Consider the following 21781-nt stretch of genomic DNA (forward strand, 5'->3'; position numbering starts at 1 on the left):
GGAAAAAGAAATGTACAATTTATATAAAATGGCACTTGCAATTTTATAATACTGTGTTATTTATCCCTGACAGTCAGTTCAACTCTTTGCACTAGATGATTTCCCAATACCTCAAAAATGTTATATGCTTTTTCAACCCATGACAGCAGCAGATTATAATCCATATTCTCAGTAAAGGTAATAGCATTCACCACGCTCTACTACAACATTAACTTATCCAGATTTGTCTTTTATTTCCTAGGAACAGAAGTCGTTTCATTTTTGTAGTTTATTTATTTATTTATTTATTTTTCAGTTTGTATACCTCTTAATGAAATTTTACCTGGTGGAACTTAAGTATATATAATGATGTAAATGACACTCTGTTAACATGTACAGAGTCCAGAACTCTAAACACTGGCCTCCGTCTAACACCATAATCCTACCATACAACCATCTACATGTGTACATACATACACATACACACACACACACACACACACACACACACACCTCACCTAACACTCAACAGTTTTTAGCATCTCTGTACAATCCTAGGACTCTGCAATAATAAAGTTTGAATGACACTGCTCTAGAACACAGCTTAGAAAGAGGATGTAAACAAAAAGAGCCCCTGAGAGTTCCAATAAGAAATGCCAACTTTCAGATGTTCCATTCCCATATTTCCTTCTTATTAGTGATCTCTACAATCCCACTGGAAACATTGGTTGCATGTAATGAAAGTAAGACAGAGAAAGAAGTGAAGGCAGGTACCAGAATTCACAGAATGATAGGCTCAGGCCACTAAGTATTCAGATGAGTTGCCCCACACGCCTTAATAGTTATCAAGGAGAGCACCAAATCAGAACACAATAAAATCACTGATGCTCATATTCACCCTGAAGTTTTGAAGAAAGAAACAATATGGTTTATTCTGTTCAATGTGGATAGTGTAAGAATACACAATTTATTCAAGAAATAGTCATAAAACAGGCTAAAATAAACCAAGCTTTGGTACTTAAAGGATAGTATCCAGACACCTAAATAACTCACATATGTGAAATAGTTTATTTCCTACCAGTTTGACATATTAGGTACTATGAGGAAGGAAGGAAGCCTCCATGAATTACAACATATAACTAATATACATCTTCAAACAAGTAGTGCATGCTTCAACGTATTCTGTGCCATGGACTGCAAATGTGGAAAATGAACAGAAGTCAAGCTCCCATAATTCATCCATCCCACAGAGCTATAAACTGAGTCTGTGTTCTGACAAGTATTTCCTGAATCAAAGCAGCCGTCAAGGAGCTGAATCCAGACTGCAGTATCACTGTGGACTTGTGTATTACAACACTTTTTCAAGGCTGTTGGAGTGGGGAAGAATGGGAGGGGGACAATCCAAGGGACCCAAGAAGGAGAGCATTTGAGAATGGGAAAAAGAGTCACAGCTACTTCCCAAGGCAAAATCACTCACCTTCAGTGATGGAGCCCACCAGACAACTACAGCTGTAAATGTAGAAGGAATTTATTCAAGGAATCAAGTATCCTTCGCAGTATTTACTATTCTTTCCCACTGGGCTTGTGCTGAATATGTAGGTGATTAGAAGTAATTAGAAAAGACTGTCTCATTTCTCTTTTGCAAAATAGTCATTATTTGAATCCTTTTAAATGGTTTGATATAAATGAGAAAGAATTCATTTAGTAGAAGGATTTTGGCATATAATAAGCCAAGTCAACTCATTTCCCTAACAAAGCTTTGTTTCTTTGGTTATAAATACCACACCAGCCTATGAAAGAAAAGTATTACTATATGCCTACTTTGGTTGTAATGATTTTTCTTCGCACATACAGTTCAAATGCCCTATGGGATGTGCTTAAGGAAAATGTACAACAGTCAAGGTGAACCTTCCTTGCAGTAGGAAGGTCACTGGACTAGAAAACAGATTTGTTGTCCATCTTTGGTCAAGTTAGTTTCTCAAGTAAACTCCCAATAAAATGAAATTCAATACAATGACCTCCAAGTGTCTTCTGTTATGGTTCTAATTAAATTTAGGGTACAGTACAAAGAAACTCTCGTGAGTTTCTAGACACAACAGTGGAACCCTCTCATTCCTATTGATACACACTCACTAACATTGCCAGTACTACATGGGGTTGGCTTGGGGTATCTAGGACAGAACGTCCTTTGTGACTGATGGCAGTAAGCTCACTGGATATCTAGATGTAGCTGGTACCATGCCAACTTTTAATGGACTGTCCAATCATTCTGATGAATATTATGAAAATATTAAGAATACCTTTTTTCATAATACCTGCCACATTCTCCTTCTCTGGAAACCCCTCAGTCATCTTCCTTGGGGGAAATCTTACTTCCCTGTGACTCTCATCTCAATCATTAATTCAGACAGGGCAAGGACAAATTCTCTACATTCTCAGATCATTCTCAAAGGATTGTCAAGTACCACTCACATTTTGCCATCCATACATTTTAACTCTTTACTCCCCTGCCAAAGTGAGTAATTTCATTGTAAGATAATAAAGTAGAATAAGCAGTTAATTAAATGCTTATTTCATTAAGGCTTTCAGATGATACCTCCTTACATGAGTATTTCCAATTGAAAGTTTATTTTAATGACAACAAATTGGAGAACTCCTTCCTTAGACTTCCCTCACACCCATCAGTACTAGCAACTCCCCAAAGACATGGTGGTGCTCAAAATAGTAAATTCTTACTGCCAAAATTCACCTGAAAGATCTAATTTTTCTATGGACTTAATGCATACTATTATTAAGATTGTTTTTCAATTTCAAATATAAAACTCTATATATGCTTGCTTATACCCAAATATCCTGCATGTAGTAGAAACATATAAAATAGCTGAAATTAGTCAAATAGTAAAACTTTCATGCTGGATAAATAAACTCGCAAAAGGACACTATTTGAGGAACTGCCTTAACTTTTTTATTCTACTATTTCTATTTTATAAAGTATGAACATTAAATCTAATGTTATTAATATATACATATATATAAAGACTTCACAATTTACAAAATCTATTCCCATTTTATAGATGAGGAAATCAAAGCACAGAGTAGTGGTTTATGTCTTTTTAATTGTTTACTAATATTTGTACCAGGAGCAAGTTTCTGTTACTGCCAATAACTCAACTCAGTAACTTAACAGAATTATATTCATTATTTTATTTTAGGTTCTTTTAAATCCCCATCAGAGAGAAGGGGAAGGGAAAAGGTTTCTAGTTCTTCATGCCTTCTCAATTTAATAAGCCTCATTGGAACAAAGCTTTCCTTATGCTATTATCAATATTAAAACAATAACAAAGAACATAGACAAATAATACACTGATATGACCTATAAAAATCAATGTCAATGTTTTAACATGTTGTATTACTGTATACCCTCGCACAATGAAGCTTCTTTTCCTACAGCTTCTATCCATTCCTAATAATACAAGGTACACATGATCAGTCCTCAGCAGAAATGTGAGACATAGGAATATGTCCCCAGAATCTCTCAGAGATAACTCCCCTCTTCTATAGGTACCCCATGTTTTCCTGTTCTAAATTTTCCTTTCATCAGAGAAAAGGACATAATATCAATCTTTTCAGGGGAGAGTAGTGACCTCCTTGAAAGGCCCTTCTACCCATTGACTTATAAAGAATCATCCCCCAAGTCCATGGATAAGCTAAATGTAATGGCCAGTTCCTTCTCCATAAGAATGTCAATAATATTAACATTTCTGCATAAAGAGATAAGGAATGGGAAAGCAAAAATTAACATATCAACTATTTTCTTCTCTCTGGTCTAGGCATACTTGGATGCTTCCCTTTCAGGGAAAAATATAGCCAGAAGAAAATTCATAGTAATAGGTTTAGAGTAGAGATAAAAATTTAGAGCTAGAAATGATCTTAATGAAAATCTCGTCTAACCTCCAGATAAGGCTATAGGGACTGCTAAAGGTCCATTCTAAGGACAAATTAAGAGGCTAGGTTCAAATATAAACAAAAGCTAATAATTATAGACCACAGGCTATCTCTTTGGAACCAGGAAACAAGAAAGATGAGAGTAAGTGGTGCCTGAGCACATAGACCAGGATATTGCCATCCTCTTTCTTATGAAAGGCTGAGATTCTACCCCAAAGACAAGAAAGTGCCATTTAATAATTTCTAATACCCACTTTTCTGACAGTTTATCCAATCCCTTCCTTCTCCATTTCTACCAAAATCATGTTTTCTGGTACATTGTATTTTTAGTTTATAATGAATTTTTTATTGTCATCCCAAAATCTACCTTTCCTAAAGTCTTCATGTATATTTTTATATCTTCCGTGGTATTTTTGCTTGAAAGAGTGTTTTATTAAGAAAGAGAACAAAATGCAGAGAATCAAAACTAAAAATAATCTATAATCCTATCACCTCTGGAATTCACACTAACATATGCCAAATTTTTGATGGTGACATGGATCACCTCCTGTTAACAATGTCAGGTCCCTTATACCAATGTACCCTATTCTAGTAAAAAAAAAAAATCACCTTTCTAACATTGACAACACCAACCTTATTTATGCTTAGGACCTTTGTTCTAATTGTTCCTTTGCTTGCAATACTTCTCTTATACCTTCTCATTCTGGATCCATCCCTTACCAGACTCACATTAAAATCCAGTCACTTTAAATCATATCACTCTATTTTATTTTCAATATAACATTTACCACCACCTACTATTTTCTTCCTACTTATTAGTTATGTATCATCTGTTTTCTTAACTAAGCTCCACAAAGACAGAATTGTTTTGTCTTGCTCATTAAATTCTCCAGCACATAGTATAGTAACTGCCACATATTAAGTGGTGGGCAATGGTTTGAAAGAATAAATGAGTCATAGAAGACATGCTCTCAAATAGAAGCATTGCACTGAATGGTATATACTCTCTTAGGTTATTTCTTATAGCCAATAGTACAGAAGTAATTTTGAAGTTTGTGGCTTTGAAAAGCACTGACTGGTACATAATAGGGTTTAAGCCTCTAGTGTCAACATTGTTAGTATTATCACTGAGAAATATCCTCAGTTTCCTCTTTTACCTTAACTATTCTTAGCATTGAAAATATCTTGAATTCATTGAATACCACACAATATAGACAACTAGAATAAACACAAATGGTAAAAATACTTTTATTATATTCTATATTCAACTAAAATATTTTAGACTGATGTAAGACCATCTTCTTTGGATAAATATGTTTCCTACAAATAATTACCATTTCTATAATATTTAATCAAGACCTACTATTATGATATGAGGTAAGCATAAGGTTCCATCCCTAAAAACGTACCCTGAGTTTACATACTACTAATCGAACGACTTTTGATCTCTAAACCACCAGGTACTCATCCACTTATCCTTCCTCAAGAAAACCTTTTGCTGAGGCATGGTAACACACCCCTATAATCCCAGTAACAAGGGAGGCTGAGGCAGGAGGATCAAAAGTCCAAGGCCAGCCTCAGCAATTTAGCAAGACCCTGTCTCAAAATAAAAAAATTAAATAGGGGGCTGGGTTTGTGGCTCACTGGTAGTACACTTTCCTAGCATGTGGGAGGCATTGGGTTCAATTCTCAGCACCACATATAATCAAATAAATGAATGAAGGTCCATTAATAACTAATAAAAAATTTAAAAAAAAAATAAATAGGGCTGATGATGTAGCTCATTAGTAGAATGGCCTGGATTCAATCTCTGGTACAAAAAATAGAAGACATTTTGATATATAAAGTCCACCAGTGTAAGTGCAACCTAATTTGGTGTGAAGAGTATTTTTCTTTTACTTTTGAGGCATATATTCAATTTGACTATAATCATGTAAAAAGTAAACAAGAGGGCTTTCTTTGAAGGAAAGAAGTTTCCCCATTGTAGGTGGGGATTTGGGGATTATGCCTAATCTAACTTTCAGAGAAGAAATGGCTAATATTATTACTAGGCATGGACTTTAAAGTCAAGAGTTCTATCTGAATTTTATGATCCTCCACTTACTGGATGAAAATCAATAAATTATTTAAAATTTTTAGGCCTCGGTTCAACCATCTCTAAAATAGGCAATAATAGTGCCTACCTCCCAAATGTGTTGTAAAGATTAAGTAATATATGCATTAGTCAAAAAGGTACCTACTACCTAATTAGCATTCAATAAAGAGTAGCAAGTATCATTCTACAGATGGAAAATTTACTTCACCAAATTCAAATACTTATTGAGTACTTGGTATAAAAGAGTTATGAGACATCTAAGATACAGGTACAAATCAGTTGCAGTGCCTAGAGGCATTCATTTCCTGGCTTTGAGGGATGACATGAATACACATATAGTTAGAATCCAAGGGAAATTGTATTCACATTTTCTAAGAAGTGAAGTTGTATCAGTTAGGATTCTTCTAATGGAAAGTGATGAAAACCCAACCCAAATCAGCTTAAGCAGAAGGGTGATATATTGGTGTTCAGATTCAAAGAAAGAGCTGCATTAACTACCTTCAGGGTGCTCAGGGACTTGGACTAGAGACTTCATGATCTTAGGTTGCTGATTAGTTTTCTCTTTGATTTCTGACATTTATTGACCATTTTGTGTGGATCCACTCTGTTTTAATGAATGAATGATTCCTCCTTGTTATAGGAATTATGGCTACCATTATGGTTATAATTATATATAATTATGATTACCACTACCATTTTAGGAATTAGAGATAACACTTCCAACTCACCTCCAGACCAATCTATGTGACCAGAAGGTTGGGATATTATGATTGGCTGAATTTGGATGATCTACAAACCATGAACTGAAAATGGGAGAAAAAAATCCCCCAAAGAGAGTGGGTACAGGCTGCTGAAAATATGTAAAGAAAAGATATCCACTAAAATGATTATATGATAACCTTAGTCATAGTATATTATACCAAATACTTCTATAGTATTAGCATAAAGACATTTTTATCATTATACCATTGGAGAATTCTTAACACTAAAACAAATGATGTTTATCCTTCTGGCTTTTTTATCTATTTTCTTTTAACTAGGAGGAAACTGCAGAAGAAGCTAGAATTTAAAAAGCAATCCTTGCCATTGGAAAGTCATCCTTTATCAAATTCTTGATGATTTAGAAGTACTATGTAGTCAGTGGGATGATGAAAATGTAGAATTAGATTAGGTTTATTGTAAGAGACTTGAGCCAAAACCAGACCAATCAATTCATTTCAGTCAGTTATAAGCCAGCCAGCTGAACATGAAGACTATTGTTGAGCAATACATATGCCTAGAAAGGGGTATAAACTTTACAGTTCATGAAATAGGAAAAATTCTGACATCCAAGAGGCATTGTTGCTCTTCAAAAGAATATGTTGTAGTTTTAACAAAGATTAATAAAAACGTCTGTGAAGACAACATGAGATAAGTATTCTTCCCCATTAGTCAACTCTTGGATAAGGCAGAGGCTCTATTTTTGTTCTCAATAATCCATTCTCCCTGTCTCCCTTAATAAATCAGCCCTAATTTTTAAGCTGGACGCATTGCCATGTACGAAAACTACATTTCCAAAATCTCTTTGTAGTTTGGAATGTCTGTGTAACTAAGTTCAAGAAAATAAGATGTAAGTTTAGTACAGTACTTCCAGAAAAATAGGGTAATATCCTCCTTCCTTCTTCCCATTTTCTACTGCAGAGAATGTGGATGTGATGGCCATTTTGGTCTCTGAGGGAACTTTAGAGATGTAAATCAAGCATGATTGATAAAAGAAGAGGACTCTGTGCATCTGACACCATGGAACCACCAGGCTATCCCTGAACTGTTTCTCTCCAGTTTAAAATAAACCTACATCTTGTTTCAAACACTGATTTTTATATTCACTTCTCAAAGCCAATCCTAATTCTAACTGATGCCAAAGATGTCCTTAATCATAATTTTATTTCATTTGAACTAAGAATGTTAATGGCCTTGTCACTGTTAAAATAGTCTGATACCATACTGAAACAAGAAAAATTATTAATAGGTTTTGAGCCATTAGATTTTTTTGTAAGTTTAACATTGCTGTTACACAAATGATAAACCAAATGCTTCTGTAAAGAATGTTTTCATTTTTCCTTTAATAATGTTTAAATTCAAAGATAAATATAAAAATGAATTTAATATCTTATGTCAGCTCTTTATAGATTCATTGTATAACAAAATAATTTAACACCATTTTAGATGAGTCAGCTCTGAACAGCTAGCTCTAAGGTGTGAATTAATTTAATTGTTCCGTGAATGCTTATACATTTTATGTTGAAAGGCTTTTCCATGGAAGTATCATGTTCTTATCTTAATATGTTGGCAATCCTCCCAAGCAGGTAATAGAATTTGTACCAATGACCATGAATGAATGCAAAAGGTGGAGTTTGGGAATTTTTGAAATTTTTAAAATAGTTATTAATGAGACTATAGCCATATAAATATAGAAGTTACATTCTCTCTCATTGCACTTAATGAAAGTGTACAGTCCAATATCATTGAAGGATATAGCATGAGTCCTTCAACAATGTAGATGCATTTGACTGTGTGTAATAGGTGGTCAATTGAAGTTGATAAAGTAATGATTTGACTGAATTTTATGAATATTTCTAGTACATAAGTGACTCCATTCATTCATTCATCCACACATCCAATGTTCTATACTTATAAACCAGACAGTACTTATGTTAGGAATTAAGAGTCTAAGAATATTAAGTAATACAAGAGAAAAGTCAAATCAAGTGTGGCTAGAAATAACTTTCCTTTGTTCATATATGAATACACCACCAGTGAAACTCCACATCATGTACAACCACAAGAATGGGGTCCTATTTAGAATAAGTTATACTCCATGTATGTATAATATGTCAGAATATACTCTAATGTATACCTAAAAGGAACAAATAATTTTTTAAAAAGAAGTACATGGGAATATGAATCAAGAGATTTCCCTATCCGTTCAGTTAGCCTACCAATTAATCACTCAAAAAGTATGGGATACTTGCTATCTGCCTGGCTAGGTGCTGGGAATATAAAATTAAATCAAAGTGTAAGCTGGTCTAGTAAAGTATTTAATTGACTATATTTCCTACATGATAGCTAAAATATTATAGCTATATGAAGAGAACTTCTTATAAACACTGTAACAGGAGTATGTAGCCTCAAAAAAGCTCAAACTCAAGTCACTATAGTTAGAAATTCATTTACAACAGCATTCAAATTCAACAGAATAATTTCTTCAATGGTTTCTAATTTCACTCCAAAAGAGTACATGTATACCTGAGGGCTACTTTCTGAGGTACACTATCTCATGCAGAGCTGGCATTAAGACATAGATTATGGAACTGGATTGATTTGGGAAAGTCTCATTGCCACATGGTACCTGGGAAAGTTTAACAGACTGCAGCCATATCATGGCAGCAAGGAAAAATGCAATTCACACACAATTTTGTAGAGGTCAGACCTCCTACCAGGGCTAACTTGATCTCCAGGAACAGTTTTCTATCCCTCAATGCTTACTCTACTTCCATGAAAGTTTTCTTTTTCCTCTTCAAAAGAAGAAGCAATCTGATTTTACTTCCAATAACTTCATGGGAGAAGCAGTTTCCAACTTTTCTAACTTCCCTGGATTTTTGATAGGCATAATATGTACTATTAATCCTCTGAAGTTATTTTTTCTTGTATACTTGGGAGATTAATGGAAGGAGAACCATTTCTGTCTTCCTGGGATCATGACAGCCTGATTGTGTTGGAGATACAGAATCCATTAATGTTTTTTCATTTTAGGACATACACAAAAGAGTAGCTAATTTACCTGTAGATTTCTTCCAAGACATAGAGGTATGAGAATCCTTGAGACACATGATCAAATTGCAAGAGAGCAATGGAGGTAAGAAACAATCTAGAGTAAGATAATTCTGACACTTTCCTCCACCATGTTTCATATTTGTCCTCAAAATGACCCCATTTCAATTTCTAACAATATGATTGCCAGGAAGGCAAACATAATCCTTTTTTGTGATGATTGTAAATTCATATAGAGTTGTAAGAAATAATACAGAGGTTCCATGTACCTTTTATTCAGCTTTTTCCCCAGAAACATCTTGCAAACTATATTTAATATTTTGTGTAAGTTTTATATAAATTAATACAGAAAGGAAGTCTCAGGTTTACAGGAACAAGGAGACTTCTCTGAAATCTTTCTTGACTATGGCAGATAAAGAGTTCTTCTGATCCACTAGTTTATTATGTCAGGGTTCTGGCTACAGTGTATCCCAATGGGGGAGGGGAGAAAAAGGCCCTCTGGGGGAGAGCACTCTCCTCTGACCTATCATCATTAGCAGTAAAGAAATGCTATAGGACAAATGTGCCCCTGCCCCCAATCTTCCTGTTTTTAAACCCTAACCTAAAGTTCCTCAGGATGAGACTACTTGAAGATACAGTCTTTAAAGAGATTATTAAGTTAAAATGAGGTCATTGGAGGAGGCCCTAATCCATTCTGAAAGGAGTTCTTATAAGATAAGTAAAAGACACCAAGAATATGCACTCACATAGAAAAAAATGTGAAGATATAGTGAATAGATGGCCATCAGTAAGCCAAAGAGAAAGGCCTCAGAAATATGAGAAAGTTCTATAGTTCAGGTCACACAAGAGCCATTCTTATGGCAGCTCTAGAAAACTAATACAGGGTGTTAATGGATCACCTGGTATTGCCTAGAGGTAGAGAAGAGGTGGGATGTTAGAATCCCAAACAAGTTTGTCTTCCTCTAACCAATTTTTCCACTTCTTCATTGGTTACCTCTTACATTATTTTCATGGATCACAGATGCACTTAACATGGAAACACAGAAAGACTGCCTTGTTTAGACCAAAGTCCAATTATTACCTTAGCAAGTAATGTGCTTACAGGAAATTAAACATAAGGGATAATTCTCATGGTGCTTATGGTACCAAACCCAGTGTTTGGCATCTCGTGGAGATTTAATATATACCCTTTGCTTGAAAACTGAACTACATGTTAGTAAAGATGTTGTGATTTTCTGCAGCTCAATCCACAACATACCAACACTTCACTCATCTCTAAATTCATGGTTATACAACCCTAAATACAAGCTCAATCCCGACCAAGGTTTTGGCACAATGTATTTAACAATCTGCTCTGATTAAGAAATGTAAAGAGCCCTATGCCAATAACTGGTTATGAATAATTTTGCCTCTGATCTTGCTTTGATCTTGTAGACTAATTGTAGTAACTGAGATTTTATCACATATTTCTATTCTGGCAATGAGCCTCTTTAATTGCTACCTAATTCCTGTGGGCTACATTAATTCAATGCTCTATACCCCAGTTTCTCTCCCACTGGGGTCCTTGGTCTTTAGTCCTTGGATCATATGTCCTAACTGCTGGACCATTATGATCATGCCTGCCTAACTAGATATGTATCTAATGCATTCTGCCATACATTTAACCTGCCATGTCCCATGTAATGCCAAAATGTCCGCCTACTATTGTACTGCCTTATGCCAGCTTTCCTTCTCACTGCTCACTGACAGAATTTTCATTAGGTACATACCCTAGGAGACCAGCAAGGCGAGGGTAAATTTGTCAGATAAATTATAGGATGCCTAATGAATTGTGAACTTCATATAAACATTATTTTAGTATAAAAGTATGTCCCAAATATTGCATAGAATATAAAAACCATTTATTTGAAATAAAAATTGAACTGTATACCATGTGTTTTTGTTGGTTTATGTGGCAACCCTAGTTGAGGCCATGTAAATTAGAGTTCTCAGGTGCTTAATAATGTTTTTATTAAAATAAAGATTATTATCTTCAGACTTAAAGGTGGGATTGTTTTTATTTATTCCAATTAGAAATTAAATTAATTTGCCATTCAGGTAGATTTAAGATAGTTTTTATTTTCCTTTTTTAAGAAAAGGAAACTACTGAAAAAAATAGACAACTGATTATATCCTTTAAGATACTCATCTATGGGGCTGGGGTTGTGGCTCAGTGGTAGAAAACTTGCCTTGCATGCATACAGCACTGGGTTTGATCCTCAGCACCACATAAAAAAATAAATAAATAAAGGTATAAAACAAAAAGATACCCTATTATCCACAATGAGGTCATGGATGAGTAAGTCAAATTGCACATGGTTCCAAACTGAAATCAAAAATTAATGAAAGAGGATGATAGGTGAAGCTTGACATCACCTTGTATAGGAGTGTTCTATATAACTAGTCATGCTCATTTCATTATATTTAGCAATGTAATTGATTAGAGAATAAGTCAGGATACACAAATGTCACCTCATGACTGTGGTCCTATAAAACTAGATGAGCACATATTTGAGACAAAAGAAACTATGCCAATAGCACAGAATCAAGGAAGAAGTCAAGAGCTATAAACTTTTCACAAAGACAATCGCCTATGAGGTTATGATATAATAATCTTTGAAAATATATGAATATTATCCTTCCATTTTATAAATATAAAAGTCCTGGTAGAAAAAAAAACATTAATTTCTTTATGATGGAGAACTACTATTTTAAAATTTCCAGAAGTTACTTTTCTTTCTTTTTTCAGAATTAGAGAGTAGTTCACCTTTAAAACAGATGCCCTTTACTTTGGGATAAAAGCTTACAGTATCCCCTTTAAATTTTATAAATATAAAGCAAGTACTCCACTGTTTAAGTTAAGGATATAATTGAGTACTGCTATGGGTGAGGAAGATGGACTTGACAATGGCATAGGGTTTTAATACCTAAGTATTGATAGTAGGTACTTGTATTATTTTGCTGTACCCAGATACTTTCTTTCTTTCCCATTTTCTAATCATTTTAAACACACATGTTGACTCTTCCCTTTTATCTCTTCTCCCTGAGAAAATACAATAAATTAGGATTACTGATACTCAAAAAAATAAGGAAAGAAAGGTATCATATACTTGGGTTTGACACAGAGAAGGGTAGTTTCAATTATCAAAATGATGAATGCTTAGAAGAACATTGAGTTATAAGAACAGATACAAATAATTTTAGATCTCCACGTAAAGGTGAAGACCAAGAAGGAATAGGTTGAAAATCTACAAAACAGCAATATGGCAATAGTAGAGCTAGACTGGCTAAATTGTAAAATACCAGAATTATAGGACAGTATTATTCTATCCACTACCACTCCACCCCTGAAATTTTAAAGACACAATTTTAGGAACACAGTAGCAAGTATTAATACATCCAACAGAGAATGGAAGTACTGCTTCCCACCCCCCCCAATCCCAGTTGACAGCATAACTGTTCCAAAAGACATTCCCTGAATTTGTTAGTCCTTTCCAGGCTTAATAAGAGTATGATGATTGATGGATGGATTGATTTATTAGTGATGTCTTCAGTGGAGATTCATGTGAGACTAATTAAATAAGTCCCATTTTAATTGGTCATGAAAGACAATTCATTTATAGATGTAGTAAGTGTCCTGTGAAATGAGGTCACTCTAGGTTCAAACTCAATTAGCCATCTGTTTTTCTGGTTAAAAATAGTTGCCATGAAAGCCAGCATTGCCCTTTGACAATGCCTAGGCAAGTATTACCATTAAATGAATTTTCCCACTACTTTCCTAAGTGCCCATTTGTTGAGATAAACCTGTCTCTTCTCCACCAAACACAAACAGGCTCATTATGACAAATTTCTTTCTAACAAGTGCTTTCTAATGCAAAGCAAAAGGCATTGCTTACTCCTTTGATGTTCTTTCAATTTGATTAAAATAGTTTTGATGGCAAAGCATCTACAGTAGAGTAGCCTCTAAGAAGCTGCCTTGTGCTCACAATAAGGTGGGTCAGTGCCTGGGTTTCCTGGGCACAGCCATAAGGATTTGCCAGCCAAGTTCATCCCACCCAAAAGTGGAAGACAGAGTTTTCCACTCTTTCTCTTTGTAACTCCCTATGCCCTTGGAACAATTTGTATTCCTTTCTTCATAGCAGTACAAATAGTGTTTTCCACTTAAGGAGAGAAACTTTAAACCAGCAAGACTATGTTATGTCCTTGGGGATCAGGATAGGAACTCTAGGACCTACACTCCAAGAAAGAGTGGTTAAGGTAATTGTGGCATAAGGGAGGGGAGATATTAGGAGGTGTGTCTTGGTTAATAAGAAATGAAGACAAGGTGTGGGTGAGTGGTAACCAAGGGTTTTCTCTTTTCCCTCAACTTAAAAGGATTATACATATCCACTCATAGTGCCATGTGACTTGAAGTGCTTCCCATGGGACGGGTATTCTTTCTCACCCCACTTATGTTGTACTTGGCTGATAGAATATGAGCCAATGTGACACAGACCACATCTTAGCAGAAGTCTTAAGCTGAATTGTTTGGTACAGATCTGGTTCTTTCTCTTTTCTCTCTGCCATTAGTATAGTATATTCCAAATAGAGGCAGCTCCTTCAGCCTAAGTCCACAATGAGACAGTACATAAAGCTGACTCATAGAAACAAACTCAGCTCTACCAGCATGTGACATGAGGAAAAAGTAATCATTGCTACAAGCCAGTCACTACTTTGGGGTTATCACAAAAAAGCTTACTAATATACAAGGGATGCCTAGTCTATGACCAGAGACAAGGTGGGATGGAAGAGGGTAGAATATGGGTTGTGACTGGTTGCAATTGCTTTTTGATAATTCTTGCTTCTCAATTCCCAGGATTTGCTCAAGGAAATTATATGTCTTGTACCACACAGAGATAGAAGATCTGTCATTGCTATCACTGGGACTGGGGTTTTCTCATGATTCTGGAGGATCTAAAACTCATTCTTCAGGTTCATTCTCCATTCCTTGGTCCTCTAAATGAGGAAATGAGTGCATGCCAGTGCAGCTCAAAATGGATGGATTTATTATTTCTCCTAGTACTAATTTCTTCACTGTAAAAACAAAAAATCAGGTCACAGCTGTTTTAGTAGTGGAAAAGGTAGTTATCCAGCATAATATTTTCAGTTTTTTATTAAAGTGAATTTACATATTTACCCCTCACAACACTACCTTGCTTCAGTTACCATTTGAAAACATGCTATATACTCAGCAGAAGCAAATAAGCAGATATTGTCAAGCTGTTATTAACCACCAGTAGCCAATCAATATTGAAGTCAGTTGAATTTGATCCATGCAAAATTAGCTTCACATGTGAAGATCCTTATTCTTTCTATTAGCTTCTATTCTTTCCATTTCTCATTTTAGCACTTCTACATGTAAAGCATCATGAATTATTGCCTATTACATTTCAGGCATTTTATACATGTTTATTAGTTCATTTTTGTTGCTATAATGAAATATCTGAATCTTGGTATTTTCGTAAAAAAAAAAAAAAACAGGGGTCTATTTAGTTCAGAGTTTTGGAGGCTAAAAATCCAAGATTGAGTTGCTTTATAAGCTTGGCCCTGCAGTGAGGGCCCCATGGTAGATGTCAATACAATGGCAGAAGTATGTGTGAGAAGAAGAGTTCACATGGAGAGAAAGGAAGCCAGAAAGTGGGGAAGGACCAGGCTTACTCCTTTTATAACAATATACTCTCTCAGGAAGAAACCAGGGACCCAAGAGAACTATATGAATCCCATCTGGGTATACCGCCCCCCATTAACCTAACCACCTTTCTTTAGGCCCCATTATGTCTTATCATTGCCATACCAAAGACTAAGCTTGCAGCACACAAACCCTTGACAACAAGCCACATCCAAACCACAGCAGCATGTCCATGTAATTTCAAAATCTTTACTAACAACCCTTTAAGGTAAGCAGTTATTCCTAATTCACAGGAAGTTAATAACTTATTTATAAGTTTCCTACTGCTGCTGTAACAAATTGCCACAGATAGAGCACCTTAAAACAATATTCATTACCTCACACTTCTGCAGACCAGAATCCAGATACAACATAGTCCAACTGGGTCCTTCAAAGTGTTGGCAGGGTTGTGCTTCTTACTAGACACTCCAGAGGAGAATCAGCTTCCAGGCTCATTTACATTGTTGGCAAGATTCAGCTTCTTGTGGTTGTGGATCTGAGATTTTCATTTCCTTGCTGGCTGTCACTCAAGAGCATCTCAGTCCCTCTATCTTCCCAAGCCAGCAACAATGAATCTCGTCCCACTCATGCTTTGAAACTCTGACTTCTCCTTCTGCCATCTCTTCTCTCTCTCTCTTCCCCTTCATGCTCTGACCTCAAGTAGAGAGCATCTTCTGCTTTTAAGGGTTTATTTTATTAGATTGGACCCACCTGGATAACCCAGGCTACTCTTCCCTTTGCAGTCTGTAACTCTAACTACATCTGTGAAATTGATTTTTTCCATGAAAGGTAACATATTTAGATTCCAGGGATTCGGAATAATGTGGGGACACATTATTTTGCCTACTACATTAACCAATATCACATATTTACCATATGACAGAAGATGATGTGAACCAAGGCTTATTTGGCATTAAAGCCATGTCCTTCCCATGAATCTGTTTTGCTTTTCTAGTATGTTTAATTAGTTAGACTACAAAACAAATGGGAAAACAGAGGAGGAAACATACCTTAAGGAAAGTGTAAATGTATTTAGTAAATAACGTTTGTTTCCAGGTTTCAACATGATTTATACCTTTAAAATAAAGCACTAAGAATAGTCAAAATTTCAAATAAATCAATATTGTTGTTTCACTCCGTATTCAAAAGAAGTGAGTCTATATTAAACATACATACAGTTTTCACAATAAGTAGAGATGAAAATTGCCATAATCATTTTGTTAATCCATCCAAGACTGAATAGGCTTATTGCAGGCAGAAATGAAAGCTCTTTAAAAACAAAAACACTAAGATCCACTAACACTAGAAGACAGCACAGGGTTTCAACATATCAGGCACATACTGCACCCAGTTTTCAGGGATAACTTGGGCCTCACAGTACATTGCTCAGATAGATACCCATTGACTTCCTGGACTCTGACACAGGGTCTATTTTTCCTCTTAACATACGCTTTAATGCAGCACACTTATTTGGATCCAGATATTAGCAGAGCTTTTTCAGAGTTAAAATTGCAATATAGAGCAGAGGAATGAATACAGCCATGACAGATCATTTTGGAGTCCAATCTGCCCATTACTAAAGGCTGACCACAGATACCAGACACACCTAAAGCAGGTACTTAAAATACTTCTTACTGCTTCTCCACCAAATTCTCATGTCATTGATGATTCAAACAATTATTTATTTATTCATTGTTCATATTAGATATTTTGATATAGCCAACAATGAGATACAGCAATGCATGCCATAGTCTTTGCTCTTACATTTGGGAATTTCTAGGTCATTTAAAATATAAAGATGACTTGTCCAAATAGGAGTAAGTAACAGTTGAATAAATAATGGTAAAAAATATTGTTGAAAACACATGAAAATATATTAAACATCTTTAGTGGTTAGAGAAATGCAAATAAAACCATAATGATATTACCATTTTGCACTCACTAGTTTGCTGTAATTTTTAAAAGTGGAAAATAAAAAGTGTTAGCCAGAATGTGGAAAAATTGGAACCCTAATACATTGCTGGTGGGATTGTAAAATGGTACACCCACTTTGGAATGTACTTTAGTGGTTCTCAGAAGATTAAATATAGAATTATCACAATACCTGGCTATAATTATAGGATATATGGCATAAAGGAGTGCAATTGTTCCCCCATATCCATGATAAGTTGATTTCAGGATATGTATAGATTCTCAAATCTGCAGAATCTCAAGTCCCTTACATAAAATGACATGGTATTTGCATATAACTTATGTACATCCTGTGTATATTTTTAATCATATCTAGATTATTTATAATATCTACTTAAATATAAATAATTATTATATTAAATTGTTTAAGCAGTAATGAAAAGAGTCTATACATGTTCAGTCCAAATGTAACTTTTTTCCTAAGATTTTGATCTGTGGTTGGTGTAATCAGTGGATTCAGAACTCATAAATATAGAGGTCTGACTGTATATATACTTCTAGGTATATTTACTCAAAAGAATTGAAAATAACCATTCAAAGAAAACTTGTATGTAAATTCATCTTAGCACTATTCTTGATAATAAGTAGGTAAAAATTCTATTAACTGATAGATAAAGAAAATGTGATATACAATAGAATATTTTATATTCTGCCATAGAATATTGTATATTCTGCAATTAAAAAATGAAGTACTGATACATGCTCCAACTTGGATGAATCCTGAAGACATTATACTAAATTAAATAAGCCTGATACAAAAGACCACATATTTTATAATTCAATTTATAAGAAACCCCAGATCAGGCCATTTTATAGCAACAAAAAGTAGATAAGTGACTACCACTAAATATCCAGGATAGGCAAATATATAGACAGAAAGTAGATTAGTGGCTGCCTATGGCTGGAGGATTTGGAGAAACTGGAAGGTAATAGCTAAAGAAGAGTTACTTTAGGGAGTGATGAAAACTTTCTAAAATTATATTATTTTGATGGTTGCACAAACCATTGAATATATCGAAACCCACTCAATTGTATATTTTGTAAGGGTGAGTTTTATAGTATATCAATTATATCTCAATGAAGCTATTTTGTTTGATGCAGTGACAGTATGGAATGGCATGTACATGGAGTTGGCAATTTTTTGAATTGCAACATAATTAAATGTTGATAAAAGAAAATCACAAAGCTACAGCTATACTATCATCATATTTTAGTTTTTAAAAAACTATGTGAATGATTTCTGTCTTGACACAGGTAATGGTTACGTGGGTGTTCACAAATATATAAAGTAATATGCATATGTGTTACTTTTCTTTATTATGATACATCACAATAAAAAGTTATATATATATATATATATATATATATATATATATACTTTGCATATTGATAACAATTTTCAAGCATGCATATCAGTTTACTTTGGGAGAGTTGTATTGGGGGTGGGGTGAAATGAAAAATAATTATAATATAACTTCATATGCTTATGACTTTTAAATTTTTCAAAATAGACAAATATATTTTGTATTTCTTTAAAAGGAAAGATCTTTTAAAATAGCCAAGATTTAAATACTGAACTGTATTTGGGCTTCATTCAGAGAGCACCTGCCCTCAGACACTTATTCTAAAGGGCAAAGTCCTTAGATGGGTGGAAGATATATGTTTATAAGGCTCTGGAGGAACTATACATCCTGATGCCTAGTAGGCTTGAGGCACACTTAATAGTAGTAGTCTCTGACCCCAAAGTGTCCGTTTTAAAGGGCAACAGACTGTGGTAGTAGCTTTGAAGTACCTGCCACTTGTAAGAATTCAAATGAGTATTTGCATATGCTTAGAGGAAACTACAATTAAGATTCAGATTCCCACTGGGTTTATGAAATTTCTAAGAATCCAGAAATCTTTAAAGCTGGTGTTGTTAGGGCACGCATCATGCTCTCACCCATGGTCAAAGACTGAAAATATCAAGACTTTTTGAGTTCATTCTGTAAATTATAAACTGCAAATGAGGTACCTTTCTGGAGGCCATCCTTTGATCTCCTTCTAAAACTGCAAGTGTTCTGGCTTAATTTGAGCATTGGCATATAATCACTAGCCAAGCTATTATAGGATTTGTTTTTTATCAAATACTGACATCTGCTCAAATGATCATGATAAATGCTGCCTGAAAATTTCCCCTTTCTTTGCCCTTAAAAAATGGCTTATGTGGCAAAAATCAAATCTGGACTAGAGTCAACCTTAGGGATAAGTCTAGGCTCAAGTACATTCCAGTACTATACTTTCCAATGAAATCATTTTGAGGTGTTGATGGTGTGGTATTAACACACCAGAGGAAGCAACCTTGAGAAGGGAAGACACAATAGCTTGATGGCCTTGAACCATTCACTTAAACTCAGTGAACTTAATTTTTATTAGCTCTGAAACAGTGATCATCTGTCCTACCTAAAAATATTTTCTGATTATTAAATATATGGGAAGGCATCTAGCTCAAGGCCTAACTCATAGGAGGTGCTCAGTCTTCCATTCCCTATAATCAAAAGAAAGAATGAAAAAGGAAAGCAAGGAAGGGAGGGAGGGAAGGAAGGAGTTTAGGTCCATAAATCCACGCCATCTAACTTAGTGTAAGTACTTTTTAATTAATAGAGAGGGCTCTAATTGAGAAAGTGTAAAGCATTCTAAATCTCTAAGATAATAACATGTGCCATCTATTTCATATCTCGGAAAAGTAAAAATCAATATTTGAATTAATGGAAGAAATTAAGTGGCTACAGAAATAATTTTTGAATTTAACAAGTTTCAATGAGAAGTAGTTGGTAAACGATGATACAGAGAGCAACAAAGTACTTGCCATTAAAACATTCTTCACAAAAGTTCAGAAAGAAAAACCAATCCATTGTTTGGTAGATACACTGGCAGATTAGCAAAGCTAATAGACTTGGGGTGATCCTAAGCACCATTACTCACTCAAAAGTCAAACCACCTAAGGAAATGTGATAAAAAAATAGTTCAGCAGTTTAATTATTAAGCAGACTGTGTCTAGTTTCTGTGGCTGGTTAATACATAAAGTCCTACACTGTCATCACTGAAAGAGTTCACAGAGAGGGAGCCCAAGGCCACTCCCTCCTCATTTTAGATGAAAGAGTAAGACCCAGAGAAAAGAAAATGGCATGCTCAAAGTCCTTGAGCTAGTTATAAAGATTGGGACTAGAGCCCAGAACAGTAGATTCACATTCTGCTCTTCTTAACTCCTTCTATTTGGAGCTTTACGTCCAGCCAACACACACTCACACACACACACACACACAAAATAGAAAGAACATGTGCCTCCAATTATTCTCAAGGTCGTTAGGAGGACGATGACTTCACTATTGCTCTCCTCCATTTATTTCCTGGAAGCCTGTCTGTGAGTCTTGCCTAGGATAGGGTGTCCCAGACTGAGCCCTGGCTCCCAACAGTGGTCTCTGACACTCAGTCATTCAATATACATTTCCTGAGCACCTTCTCGTTTTAAATGCCTGCTTTGCTGGGCAGTTTGACCCACAAGTCCAAGGTCAAGCAAGAGCAGAAATGAGAAGCCAAATTGCAAGGTCAATAGCTAGGACAATCATAAAAAAGATAAACTCCAGTTTCTGAGACTGAGAAATGTTCAGAGCTAGACCTGGAAAGGTGTGGTCTGAACCTGTTCTCAGTGGCAGTGGTTGGCTTACAGATGCAAGCAGGCCATACCTGATGCCTCTCTCCTGAGATGCATTGCACAGTGGGATATAAGGGTAAGATCGGGAAAAGAAAGTAACAGTAGCTTGTTTATTGCGTATCCTATTCTGTGAGGTGTGAACCAAAGCCTGGTTTCTTCTTATGAGTTTGCCAGTGTAATTAGGTAAGAAAAGGAAATAATATAGATACAATATAGAAATAGTATAGATCTTAAGTGATGAAGTCAAACTTAAACTTCTATTTGCAAGTAACATGAATATCCATTATTATTGCAGAAAATCCCAAGGCAGCTACAAAACAAAACTAAACTAAAACTAATAAATTCAGCAAAGTTGCAGGATGCAGCATACAGAAAAACAAGGTCAGCAAAGCAACACAAACATGAAACTTTTGAAATCAGACTGGACTTCCCCTTGAACAAGACAGTGTCTTCAGTAGCTGTGCTACTCCTCTCCATCTCTTTGTGCTATTGCACTTCCTTTAATACTATAAATCCTTTAGAAAATTAATCAGGGGCTTCACTT

The sequence above is a fragment of the Marmota monax genome, unplaced genomic scaffold, assembly GCF_021218885.2.
Source record: "Marmota monax isolate L192 unplaced genomic scaffold, Marmota_monax_Labrador192_F-V1.1 WCK01_AAM20220418_F8-fsc00379, whole genome shotgun sequence".
NCBI lineage: Eukaryota > Metazoa > Chordata > Mammalia > Rodentia > Sciuridae > Marmota > Marmota monax.